The 10,158-nt window shown below is 30.7% G+C and overlaps 1 pseudogene; it reads left to right on the forward strand.

The window, feature by feature from the left end:
* LOC137625631 (platelet-derived growth factor receptor beta-like) overlaps window positions 1–9,832 on the forward strand; it is a 16,722-nt pseudogene extending 6,890 nt beyond the window's left edge.
* The last annotated feature ends 326 nt before the right edge of the window (window positions 9,833–10,158 follow it).

Below are 10,158 nucleotides of genomic sequence, written 5' to 3' on the forward strand. Positions count from 1 at the left end.
TTCAATAATTTCTTCTCTCATTTCTGTTTCATTATTCTCATTTGCAATTCTTGGCGTAAATTCTAGCTTATATTTTTCTGCTAATATGTTTTATGTTTCCTTTTTTTTTATTCGTTAACCGTCCTTTAATTCTTAGAGGGCCTATTTCTAATCTCCCTTTATTCATCTTTTTTGATTAGGAGTAAAGTAGTTTGGGTTTTGTTTTGATATATTGAAGTGTCCTTTTTTCTAAGTCCCTTTTTACATTTTCTTTTGATTGTATAATCTTTTGTTTTGCATTTTCCATCTTACTTTTTATTTTCATCCTCTTCCATACACTTTTTTCTTTTGCAAGATTTTCTTCCACTTTCTAATTTTCTGATATAAGATCCTTCTGTCTCTTGGTATGCATGTCTGATGTTTTTTTTTTTCTTTTTTTTTGGGGGGGGGGGTACACATTTTTCAACAATTTTCCCTAGTAATTTGAACAGTATATCCTTATTTACCTGTATATTGTCACTTGCAAATACATTTTTCCAATCTTTGTTCAATTCTTCATTTATTACTGACCCTTTTATATTCTTACTATGAAAATTATATTTTCCATATCCTTCTCATTGTTTTGTGCTTAGTTTATCTCTGCGTTCACTTGCTTTGGAATGGACTATTAATTCTATGACGTTGTGGTCTGAAATTACCGTGTTATACACTATTATTTCTTTAACATAATTCACCTCATTCACAAATACTAAATCTAGGGCATTTTCCTTTCTTGTTGGGATGTGGTTAATTTGTTGCATATTAAGTTCTAATACCATATCTTGAAGCTTTTCAAGTTGCCTCTTATCTTCTGCGCTACTATTACTCTCTTTTTTATATGTATATATACAACCTCTATCTACTATCCGTTCTTTCCAATCCATGAGAGGAAAGTTAAAATCTTTGGATTAGAGTATATTCCAAACAGAGAGAGAGAGAGAGAGAGAGAGAGAGAGAGAGAGAGAGAGAGAGAGAGAGAGAGAGAGAGAGAGAGAGATAAAAAAAAAATCTCATCCACAGATTCTCTAAGTAAAATCCCCTTGATGCTGAACAGCCTGTAAACCAGAAACTCTAACCAAATAACTGACCCAATCACCCTGGAATCACGTTATTCCAGCCGAGTTTATTTTCCAGCTATTATTTCTCATTACAGGTAACGCATTGTCGCCAAATTCAAGGAATAAAGGAGAAATAGAGATTTGAGTTTCCCATATGCAACTTTCGCTGTATTTTTGAGACTCGGAAATCTTTAAGTGCTCTAATTTGAATAAATTGTTTTTGTTGTTGCCATTTGGACTTGCAAGTTTATATTTTATTGGTCAAGGTTATAATAAAATTATAATAGAACTTCATAAGTGAAGGATTTGTTTTAGGATCCACTTTTATACTTTACTAGTGTACGCGACCAGTCATAAAATGAGGGATAAATATCCGTATAGATATACACACATACGCAACAAACGCACACAAACAGATTCAACCCTTCCCAACCCCTCCCATTTTCCTAAGTACAACTCGGCAGTTTAGGTAATATGTGAGAGATTGTGGTTTTCGATTGTACTTCTCGGGGTAGCCCCTCTCATCAGTAAGTGACTATTCTTCTTCAATCTACCCGAGGGACAGGACAGGTAGAGTGCATTCGTTTGGCAATGCCGCTCAGCGTAATAGGAAAGATATATGTACAAACACACACACACACACACACACACTCACACACACACACACACACACACACACATATATATATATATATATATATATATATATATATATATATATATATATATATATATATATATATATATATATTACAGTAATGACAGCAAGGTCAAAAGAAAAGCCAGGAATGACTGGGAAGAGTATTTAGACAGTAAAGCAGATGAGGCCGACAAAGCTATGAATTCAGGAAGTGGCTATGGTCTGAGAATTTCTCATAAAATTATTAATGAAATCTCGACTGGGGAAAAGAAGAAGAAGCATATACCCATCAAAAAGAGAGATGGCTCTGTTATAGCAATAGAAGATGAAGAAAGACAACGTTGGATGGAACACTTTTGCGAAGTTATGAAAAGGACTTATGAAGGGAACAATTTGATTGATATACCTGAAGGTGATGAAGACCTTGATGTGTCCATCGATGAATTCAGTGTGTTAGAAGTCGAAGCTATCCTTAAAAAAACTAAAGAGATGGAAAGCCCCTGGATATGATAGAATAACTGCCGAGATGATACTGGCCGAAGATGAAGTGACTCCCAGACTACTTACAAAATTATTTTGTAGAATATCACATGAAGAGGCAAAATCTATTGAATGTTATTAGCAGTAGTAGGTTGGGGAGGGCACCAGCCATCCGTTCAGATACTACTGCTAGAGAGATAAGGGGTCCTATGACTGGCTAGACAGGGCTATCTTGGATCCTTCTCTCTGGTTACGGTTCACTTTCCCTTTGCCTACATATCCATTAAATAGTCTGGCCTATTTTTTACATATTCTCTTCTGTCCTTATACATCTGACAACACCGAGATTACCAAACAATTCTTCTCCTAAGGTGTTAAACTGCTGCACTGTAATTGTTCAGTGGCCACTTTGCTCTTTGTACGGGTACAAGAGACTCTTTAGCTATGATAAGCAACTCTTCTAGGAGAAGGACACTCCAAAATCGAATTATTGTTCTCTAGCCTTGGGTAGTGCCATAACCTCTCTACCATGGACTTCCACTGTATTGGGTTAGAGTTCTCTTGCTCGAGGGTACACTCGTGCACACTATTCTGTCTTTTTTCTCTTCCACTTGTTTTTAAAGTTTATATAGGAAATATTTATTGTAATATTGTTACTGTTTTTGAGATATTTTCTTTTTCCTTGCTTCCTTTCCTCACTGAGCTCTTTTCCCTGTTGGGGCACCTGGGCTTATAACATCCTGCTTTTCCAGCTAGAATTGTAGCTTAGCAAATAATAATAATAATAATAATAATAATAATAATAATAATAATAATAATAATAATAATAATAATAATAATAATAATAATAATAAAGGGAGTTAGGAGTACTGGTGAAAATAGCTATATAGGGAGACCTGACTGATTAAGAGACTGGGGAGAAAGATTGATGGTAAGCTGAATATGATTTAGAAAAGGTAGTATTTGCACCGACCAAATTTTCATTTTGAGACAAGTTGTACAGTAATGCGTGGAATATAGAAATCCGCTTTTGATGGTATTTGTGGACTATGAAAAAGCCTTTGATAGTGTGCACCGGCCAATTTTTGGGAGAACCCTGTGTTATTATGGAATTCCTCTTAAATATGTAAATTTCATTAAGTCTGTTATTGAGCCTAGCAATAAAAGAGTTAATGTTAATGGATTCTTATCAAGTAAGTTTCCAGTGAACTGTAGAGTACTTCAAGGGAATAAATTGTCACCTAGGTTGTTTATTCTCTTCTTGGACTTTGTAATGTGTAGAACAGTCAGAGATAGTGGAGAAGGTTTGGGCTTGATTTGTGAAAGGAATTTAGCAGATCTAGAGTATGCTGATGATGATGTCCTTCTTAGCAGAACACCACAGGTTTTGTAATGCTTGCTTATGTGACGAGCCGAGAGAGGAGTTGTGAACTTAAAGGCAGGATGCAATAGACTGAGTTATATATTAAGGAACACTTCTTTATATACAAATCGGCAAGGCAACAGGACATGGCATGTTCGAGGGACAGACAAAGTTCAGTTGCCTTGCCGATTTGTATATAAAGAAGTGTTCCTTAATATATAACTCAGTCTATTGCATCCTGCCTTTAAGTTCACAACTCCTCTCTCGGCTCGTCACATTGGTGACCACGGAGTGACACTTACAAGAATGCATGAAATATCACACGAGGTGGGGATGAAGATAAATAGAAGAAAGACAAAGATTTTGAGAATGGAGTATGCAATGGAAGATGGAATATCATTGGAAGGAGGAAGGATTAATGAGGTAGAATCATTTAAGTATTTAGGAACAATGATCTCCAGTAGAGGGTCTTTAGAATTAGAGTTTAGTAAAAGATTGAAGAAAAAAAATCAGACAATGGCTAGTTAATTAAAATTTGGAAATCAAATTGCATAAAATATCATATAAAAATCAGACTATATATCAGTTTATTGAGATCGATGTTACTATATGGACATGAGTCATGGTATCTCCAATACATTTAGTAGATTTGAGAATAAAGCCCTCAGAAGGATACTGGGAGTTAAATGGCAGGACAGGATTAGAAATGGAACTATAAAAGAGATTACTCGAGTACCATATGTGGATGAGATCATGATGAGAGGTAAATAGAGATGGTTTGGCATTTTCTTTGCACTCCCCAAGAGAGAATAGTTCACAAAAAAAGGGAAGCCTCTGACCATTTGATTCTTATGAAAGTGAGCTTGACCAGCAATTTAAGGTCATAAATTTTCTCTAATGACCAAATTTATCACGCAAATAATGCTTTTTATTCTACCCAAGCATTTATCCTATGAAAGTTACACAATTGTTTCCCGAAATCAACTAATAATATTGAAAAAAAAAAGAACCGGCGATAAGAAAGTATCTATTATGACCACATTCAATAACAAACAGGGGCTTTGAAAAACAACAGTCAGAAATTCTCAAAAAGTATAAAGCTATTTTTGTGATAAATAACTGGGCTCCACAAGGCACTAGAAGAATTGGGAGATCCCGACCCACATGACTTGGGACTATAACACGCGAAGTAGGAGATGATGAAAGGAGAAGTATTGAATTAAAAGCTAAGACAGAGACAACTGGCGAAATCTAACCGAGGCGCTTTGCATCAATAGGCGTAGGAGGAGATGATGATGATGATGATATATATATACATATATATATATATATATATATATATATATATATATATATATATATATATATATATATATATATATATATATATATATATATATATATACAAATATATATGAATATATATATGTATATATATATATATATATATATATATAAAAGTAGATATATATATGTATATATATGTATATATATGTTATATATATATATATATATATATATATATATATATATATATATATATATATATATATATATATGTGTGTGTGTGTGTGTGTGTATGTATAAATATGTGTATGTATATATGTATATATATGTAAATATACATATATATATATATATATATATATATATATATATATATATATATATATATATATATATACATATATATATATGTATATAAAAATATATATATATATATATATATATATATATATATATATATATATATATAATATATATATATAAAGAACCACAAGGAAAATGAAAATAGGAAATGTAAAATTAAGTCCCGTCTAGTTTCACGATACCTCTTAAGAGGACTGATTTATTTAACGAGGTTTCATTACATTCTATAGGTACAGTAAACGTACGAACATACATATTGAGACTTATAGAACAATGACATTCTCATATCAGTTACCTGCGCTGTTATCAGGTGTTTACTGGGCGGAGATCAAACCTCATTAGACACCTGCCAAAAAATATTATTTCTGGTGACCAGTAAATTCTTGTTTTGACTTTCAATACAATTTCTTCATATCATTAATGGTACCCTTATCCATATAATATATAAGCAAAATTACATGTATATAAAGCCTATCTATCTATATATGTATATATATATATATATATATATAATATATATATATATATATATATATATATATATATATATATATATGCTGTATATATATATATATAATATATATATATATATATATATATATATATATGTATATATATACATATATATTTATATGAACATATATATATATACATATATATATATATATATATATATATATATATATATATATATATATATATATATATATATATATATATATTCATATATGTATAGTATATATAAATATATGTATATATATATATATATATATATATATATATATATATATATATATATATATATATAGACATTAACATACAGGCATTTATATAAATACACATGCATAAATATATACATAGATATAAACATACATGTACACACGCAGGTATACATATACAGACACATACATAGACTTACATATACATGTTTTTACACATGACTAACATGCATATATAGTTATGCACATATAACCCTATTACCATAAATATACAATTACGTATATATCAGTACTTACTGTATATCTAACATAACAATAAATAGTGCCAAAGTACTTATGAATACTATATGAAATAATTGTACCCATCAATGGATGGTACCTTAGGTCCTAATATTAATTTCAGAGGAACGTTGATTATTCACAGTACATTCAGTTTTACATTAGTGGTTAAAGTTTTTTTATATAACTTGCAAATCTCGTTACGTATATAGGCATCGACTTTATATATTCTATGTCCAATATTCAAGTTGTTTTCAAAGGTTTCTTTTATGAAACTGGACTCTATTATTCTTCTTTCCAATAAGTTATTTGAATGAACCAATTTCTTTGAAAATGAACAATTAATAGTGAGATTTTTATATCTAACGTGGGCAAGGAGTACATTATTATCTTAAGCATATCTGACACTGTTCTTATGTTTTTCAATTCTCTTTTCTAATTACTTACCACTTTGACCAATATAGAATTTTTCACATGAATTGTATTGAACAGGATATTCACATTCCTTGGCAATATAAGGAGAAGGCTTTATTAAGGATTTTCTATTTTTGTGTATTGCTACTCTGAAATGCTACATTTACATTGAAATTTGTAAACAGTTGGGGAATTTCTTTAAAAGAATTACTAAAAGGCAGTACAAGTAAATTTTGTGTATTGTAGTTCTTCCTGTAATCATTACCGAAAAAGGTCTTTTTCACTGTTCCTAGTGCATCGTCTCACACAATTTCAGAGTACTTCAGTTTTTTACCTATTGTTCTAGTCTCATTTATTTCATCTTCAATATATTTAGAGCTGCAGACTCGAAATGCTTTTAAAAACATCGAAGTAAATACTGATTTCTTAACTTGTTGCTTTGATTCAAGTAGTGATGGACATATAGTGAGATATTCTTGGGCTTTCTATATACACTAAACTCAAATCTATTGTTACAAAGATGTAACAATAGACTTAAGTTTAGTGTATATTGAAAGTCAACATCATTTTAGCTAGCATTGCATATAGACTTCATTACTTGATAACATTAGAAGTTTATTGCCAAAATAAAAATGAGAAATATATCATTGGAAATATTAAATTTCAGAGGCCGAAGCCCACATCAGGGGTCCCCGGGAGATCCACATGGTGAGTGAAAGCAACATCAACCTCACCTACTCGGTCACGGGAAGCCCAGAGCCTCCTCAATACATGTATTGGTACAGAGGCACGACGCTCATAAATTACAGCTCATGAGGTGGCATCAGCGTCGTCACGGACAAGCACACCAGACGTCTCGTCTGGTCGTCACTAGGGCCACCATAGGGGATTCTGGCAACTATACCTCCCTCAGTGTTTACATTCTCAATGGTAAGATTCATGGGAGCCACAACAATTGAAGCTTTAATATTTCTCTCCTCTGTGTATGCTGGTTACATGAGAATGATGATTAGCACTTAATTATAAGTAGGTTTTACTCTTAGTTGGAAGGAAAAAGTAGAACTTGTATCCAAGAACTCGATACTTGATTATTTGTAGCATTACAGTTTAAAGCTGTACATGTATGCTGTATATGGTCATCAATGTTTGCATAACAGATAACTTTCACTAAAACTATTTTTGTGGTGAATATCACTGACCTCCAATGAAGAGAAAGAACAAAAGTTTTTTCTTATTGATTACAATTGGCAATTCAAAACAACAGGACATCTTATAAGAGAGTTTGCATCCTGTTGAAAAGCTAAAGAAGATTCTATTTATTAATCTGCAATTGGATAATCATTCGTGAGAATTGAAAAAATTATACAAAAAAATAAAAAAGTCTTGACATCGTAACACCAAAATGCCTTAAAGAATAATAGTTTCCAGGAATTAAACATATTAGAAAATTAGCTTCAAACTATTAATAAGTTCTGAAAATAAGTTTTGAAATATTAAAAATATAAAGAATTGGGTTTGAAGTATTAGAAAAGTCCTAGAAATAAAATTTGAAGTATTAAAAAACTATCAAAAAGTGGTTTTTAAGTATTTAAAAAAACATAAAATTTATAAAACTGTTTTGAAACATCAAAAAGTATAGAAAGAATAGTTTTTAAGTACTAAAAAGTATTAAAATTAGTCACGAAGTATTCAGAGTATTAAAAGATAGTTTTGGAATATCAACAAGTATTGAACCCTTTGGCATGAATTGTGAAAAAGTATTAAGAGATTAATGTTGAAGTATCATAAAGTATTAGAAAATTATTTTTCAATTATTAAGAAGTATCAAGAAATTAACTTCGAAATATCAAAAAAGCTCTAAAGAATAATTTTGGCTAATTAAAAAGTATTAGAGAAATATTTTTTTGAAATATTAAAAAGAAGAAAAAAGCCCCAATCGAAATTAAATCCTTCTCATTCTGTATTAACATTTCTATCTCTCCCAAGCAACATTTTCTATCCTCTTTACCTTTAATCTCGAGAGACACAAGAGATCAAGTCAGTCATAGACTTAATTTAATAGAGATTTGATCTAAAATCAAGGAGTCCATTACAACCAAATAGCTATGTTTTTATTCTCTCTCTCTCTCTCTCTCTCTCTCTCTCTCTCTCTCTCTCTCTCTCTCTCTCTCTCTCTCTCTCTCTCTCTCTCTCTCTCTCTCTCTCTCTATATATATATATATATATATATATATATATATATACATATATATATGTATATATATATATATATATATATATATATATATATATATACATATATATATATATACATATATATATGTATATATAATATATATATATATATATATATATATATATATATATATATATATATATATATATATATATATGTGTGTGTGTGTGTGTGTGTGTGTCTTAATTATAACTGTAATCGAACATTTTAACAGGTTTCTTCAAAAATGCCCATAAAAGAAAAAAAGGAAATATGAATAAATCACTATATTTCGACCAATATACATTGGCTCTCTTGAAGTTGTAAAGTGAAGATAACGAATAGAGTGTATAGTAATTGTTCATATATGTGAGCAAGATGGTGTTTCCAATTGTTCTAAGGTCGTATTTTGTGCTGTAAGGATTAGCCAAATTTAATTTCATCTAGGTGCGTCATCGTATTGTTTAATTTAGGCATGTTGCATTTCTATACAGATATTTAATCTATAATTTCATAGCTGTACTATGAAATAGAAATAAGGTCTCTCCTATTTCTATATTGAATTGATTATTAAAAAGTCTATACAAATACAAAACATTTCGATTTGAACTTGAATCTTCATTGGAATAACATATACAGAAATTACCTAAAACAATATCATCGCTTTCTTAATCTAAAAACATCAAACAGACATAAGATCTGCCGTATTTGAATGTTTATTTGATGATAAAACATCTAAACAAATACTGAAACCTTCAAATAGAGCTTAATCTTATTTTGCTTATTTTTTGAAAACCTAATAAACTTGAATTTTAATTGAATTAGTTTAAGGACCCCTCATCTCTCACTCTCATTCTCTGTATCCACCTGCCAACAGGCGAGCACCTATAAGCCATGCAAGGAGTCGAGAGTACAAATGTTCACTGCCAGTCCTTCTTGTGTCTCATAATCCTCGGTGTCTTTGTCTTCAGATTCCACGCCCTCACGGCCAGATAGTCAGTTACTCCAGGCTGACATTAACCATCATTATTTTACTGCTTTGTAAGAAAATACCACAGATAAAAATGGAATATCCACATTCATATATTCATTGATAAAAGAGATTAGGTGAATTTTTCAAAGCCGTGATCATCTTGCGAAGAATATTGCTATTTTTTAATGGCTTGGATGAATTATGGAGACTTGCGTGTCTTCATTTAGAGCAAATTATTCACATTAATGAGAATTCATTTTTGTATGTGTTCGTGTATACATATTGATGTATGCAGTCGTGTTCCTGAATATTAATTGGTTAGTGAACGTTATTTTGAAAGTAACCTTTG

The sequence above is a fragment of the Palaemon carinicauda genome, chromosome 32 (genome assembly GCF_036898095.1).
Source record: "Palaemon carinicauda isolate YSFRI2023 chromosome 32, ASM3689809v2, whole genome shotgun sequence".
Classification (NCBI taxonomy): Eukaryota; Metazoa; Arthropoda; class Malacostraca; order Decapoda; family Palaemonidae; genus Palaemon; species Palaemon carinicauda.